This window comes from Littorina saxatilis, linkage group LG8, assembly GCF_037325665.1.
Source record: "Littorina saxatilis isolate snail1 linkage group LG8, US_GU_Lsax_2.0, whole genome shotgun sequence".
NCBI classification, from domain to species: Eukaryota; Metazoa; Mollusca; class Gastropoda; order Littorinimorpha; family Littorinidae; genus Littorina; species Littorina saxatilis.
In genome coordinates, this window is record NC_090252.1 from 31,506,009 (window position 1) to 31,510,934 (window position 4,926).

Below are 4,926 nucleotides of genomic sequence, written 5' to 3' on the forward strand. Positions count from 1 at the left end.
CTGGAAGAGCTAACAGGAACCCGCTGCATGCTATGCTATGCTAACCTGGGTTTTTTTTGTCCCCAGAACTAGTGTCTATTTGGGACCTGACGTGGTTATATGCTAGGATGAACCCCCCGCACTTGTATTGACAATTGTATATCAACATTACAACAGTGCCTTGAGTGATTCGCACACTATATTACTGACAAAATAAATACATAGGACGTTCAATCAGGCTTTAGTACACCGACTAAGAGATTTAAATTGTACTAAGCATATGAACTATGTTGTTTTGAAGAACTTATGTGTTGCCAACACATACAGGGCAAACGGTTGAGTATATGTTCTGCCTTTACAGAAATGTAATAAGGAAAATAACCTTTTTTGGTATCAAAGCTACAACGACAGCTAGAGTGATTCGCAGAATATATTACTGAAAAAATCAATGTAGAAGACGTTCGTATAGCCTTTAGTCTTCTCAGTAAGATATTTACTCATTGCAAAGTATATACAAAATCTTGTTTTACAAAAATCGTTCAGGGAAAATAATCGAGTTTATTTCTTGTCTTTACTGAAAAATAATAATCAATTAATCAATCAATGAAGCTTATATCGCGCATATTCCGTGGGTACAGTTCTAGGCGCTCTGCAGTGATGCCGTGTGAGATGACATTTTATACGGCCAGTAGATTGCAGCCATGTCGGCGCATATTTACCTTTCACGGCCTTATTCCAAGTCACACGGGTATGGTAGACAATTATTAACTGTGCCTAAGCAATTTTGCCAGGAAAGACCCTTTTGTTAATCGTGGGATCTTTAACGTGCACACCCAATGTAGTATACACGGGGGGTGGTTCGGACACCGAAGAGAGTCTGCACACAAAGTTGACTCTGTAAAATAAATTTCCGCCGAACCTGGGATCGAACTCGCGCTGACAGCGGCCAACTGAATACAAATCCAGCGCGCTACCAACTGAGCTATATCCCCGCCCCATATCCCCAATAAGGGATGGCACTCCTTGTATAAATGAAAGGAAATGACGTCACAAAGCAGGGGAAGTAGCTTGAATTCACCAGGATGTCCGCAATGTTGTATGTATCGAAATCAAATAACGTTGAGTTCAGTAAGTTATGACCACATGCGCTTGTTGCATAACTATTTGATTGTTTTGGAAGCATTCTTTTTAGGAAATGTTATTGCGTGTTTCTTGTCATTTTACTGTCACATGTTCTCGATGCTTAGGCCTACTTTTACTTCGGGGTAAAGTGCGTTTGTTTGATTATTCCTTTAATTGTCTGTTTTTCCTGTAACATTGATAACAATAATCCACTCAAAGCAAGTAGAAAAATAAGAGTACATTTTAATAACTTACTTTGAGTTATGCTCACGTTTTTCAACAAAAATGTTGGTATGAAACTGCCCTCGTTCGTAGACATCAAAATCGTGTATAAGGCAACTGCAATCTGAAGTGCAGATCGACAGTTCTCAGAACTGTTTTATTTAGAGCCCACTATATTGAAACACAACAATTTATCAGGTATCAAGATCTTGCATTTATAGGTATTGATATAATCTGCTCAGTGCTTTCGGGAAGCTATTTTGAGTACTTCGTATTTCGCTCTGCGCTCAACCAGGAACTGAAATTGCTGTAGTTTTTAGTGTTTGTTAGGATGGTAAGAGTCAGTGCTACGTCGATCTTTCGGTCGAAGAAGAGAGCGTTTTGCGAACAAGCGAAGGATTATTATCGGGGAAGGCAGTAAAATGCTGCTTTCTTGATCCCATTACTAACAGAATTCGGCAAATATAGTGAACCGTTTTGGTGAAGTCGGTGCCTGGAGTCGTGCATTGCCTAATCTGGTATTTTTTATTTTTTCTTTAAATTGAAGTCAACTTTAATCGGGAGGACAACATTCCTTCGTGGACCAGGCAGACGGTGTCGTCTGCCTTTGTCTGCCTTTGTCTGCCTTTTTCACCTGTAGATATTTAACGAAATAAGCGGATTAAATCTGCATTCTAATCTGTTCTGATCTGTTTTCTAAACCACAACAAGTTTTCGAGTTAACTTAGTACGTTACTCTGGACGTTATCCTCGCCGCTGATACAGTAAACCTTTCAACCGTGAAAACCGAATAAGTATACAACTCCACGCGAAAGCTTAATGCAATGAAGCTTATTAATTTTGTACTCAATGGGGTAAAGCTCGTTTAACGATCAGTCGACCAGTCTGTTTATAACCTCTCTGTCCGACTCTCTCTCGTTGTGTCTCAGTCTCCCTCAAGCCTTCTGGACATTTCTGTTTCAGGGTAATTTCGTGCTTATTTTTCTACATGACATTAACAAGGTAATCCCTATTTTCTCACTTTTTCCGGGGGGTAGACTCTAGATCAGTCACAAGTTTCGATGAAACGCAAACATTCTACTATGCCAGAGACACTATCGCAGACCACAGCACGCTAATCCATTATCAGTTGCGAGTTCGCACCGTAAGCGTACAAGTTCCTCTTCAAATCGACTTCAGCACGACTTATATGTGCCAAAGCAAAAAATAATTAACAACAAACAGAACTCCCAAAAAGTTTTTAAAAAAACCATATTGAAGCATCGCAAGAAGCCGCACCCTAACACAGTATGTCACAGAGACAGAAAAGCTTCACAGAAACTTCTCAAGTTTCACGATGATAAACCATAGGCGCATGACACGGTGGTGACTGAGGGTGGGATGTGAGCTCGCATAACCATCATCATCATCATCATCATCATCATCATCATCATCATCATCATCATCATCATCATCATCATCATCATGACAAAGAATTGTTGTAATTCAATCAAGATGGGTAAGGAATGAAACGGATTTTGTGATTGGTCAGAGTAACGGTGCTTAATTCTAATGAACACCAGACGTCTACTAATTGAACACCTACATGCACGCACGCACGCACGCTCGCACGCATGCATTGCCTTATCTGGTAATGTTATAAGGGAGAATGTGCAACCACAGTTGGCCATGATGTCATTGTGTTATAAATTACTGCTTGTTGCCGTCTGCGTCCTTCCAGTATTCGGTAAGTACATACAAGAGTTGCTTTTACCCAGGGATGTCGACACATTATTTTGTGATTTGCCCGCATTGTGTGTATGTGTGTGTGTGTGTGTGTGTGTGTGTGTGTGTGTGTGTGTGTGTGTGTGTGTGTGTGTGTATGCATGGGTGCAACTCTGCCGGCTACACGCCGGCAGCCGGTTTTTGGTTTCATCGGCTCCCGATGTTTTTGTTCCAGGAGAGGTTTTTTGGGGCATTTTAAATACTAAAAAAGCTGGACCCCAACTTTTGCCGGTTTTTGGAATTTTCCAGGTTGCATCCATGTGTATGTGTGTGTGTGTGTGTGTGTGTGTGTGTGTGTGTGTGTGTGTGTGTGTGTGGGGGTGTGTAGGGGTGTGTGTGTTTGTATAAGTGTGTGAGTGTGAGTGAGTGTGTATGTGTGTGTATGTGTGGGTGTGTTTGTGTGTCTGTCTGTCTGTCTGTCTGTCTGTCTGACTGTCTCTCATTCTGTCAGTCTGTATTCAACTGATGTAACAAACAAACAAAATTATATGACAAGTATCGCCATGCTGTTCACATGAGGTTTACATAACTACTCAAACAGTCCACACACAAAAAACAATACTAACCTAATAAACAAGACAGTCGCGTAAGGCGAAATACAACATTTAGTCAAGCTGTCGAAAATACAGAATGAAACTGAACGCACTGCATTTTTTCACCAAGACAATACAGCTTTGTCAATCGCCGCGAGAAGAAAATCGCTCACCTCCCGCTTGCAAAACGCAGTGACATTGACAATCCAGAATAGCGCGGTAGTGGTTGCGCTGAGCAGGATAACACGCTTTTTTGTACATCTATTGTTTGTAACTTTCTGAGCTTGTTTATAATCCAAACAGATCATATCTATATGTTTATGGAATCAGGAACTAATAAGGAATAAGATCAAACTGTTTTAAATCGATTTCGGAAATGTATTTGTAATCATAATATTCATACTTTTAATTTTCAGAGCTTGTTTTTAATCCGAATAAAGCATATTGATATGTATTTGGAATCAGAAAATGATGAAGAATAAGATGTAATTGTTTTTGGATCGTTTTATAATAAAAATAATTCAAACTACATTTTTCAGATTTTAAATGACCAAAGTCATTAACTATGTTGTAAGCATTCAAGTTCAAATGCAATACCAAAGTCCAGCCTTTGTCGAAGATTGCTTGGCCAAAAGTTCAATCAATGTCATTGAAAAATGAGGGAGTGACAGTGCAATAAGCCGGATATGACGTCATCAAAGACATTTATCAAAAAAAAGAAAAACACGTCTGGGGATATATCATACCCAGGAACCCTCATGTAAAGTTTCATGAAGATCGGTCCAGCAGTTTTCTCTGAATCGCTCTACACATACACACACACACACACACACACACACACACACACACACACACACACACACACACATACACACACACACACACCGATACACCACGACCCTCGTCTCGATTCCCCGTCTCTGTTAAAACATTTAGTCAAAACTTATTCATTCGCGTATTGATTACACGGGAACGTCCCACTTGTCCGAGGGTTCACTAGTCCGAGGGTTCACTAGTCCAAGGGTTCACTAGTCCGAGGGTTCACTAGTCCGAGGGTTTACTATAGACGCTCTCTTTTCCAGTTCGTCCCACTAGTCCGAGGGTTCACTAGTCCGAGGGTTCACTAGTCCGAGGGTTCACTAGTCCGAGGGTTCACTAGTCCGAGGGTTTACTATAGACGCTTGATTTTCCAGTTATTATACCGCCCCTTAAAAGGCGGTATATAGGTTTCACTGTGTCTGTCTGTCTCTGTGTGTGTGTGTGTGTGTGTGTGTGTGTGTGTGTGTGTGTGTGTGTGTGTGTGTGT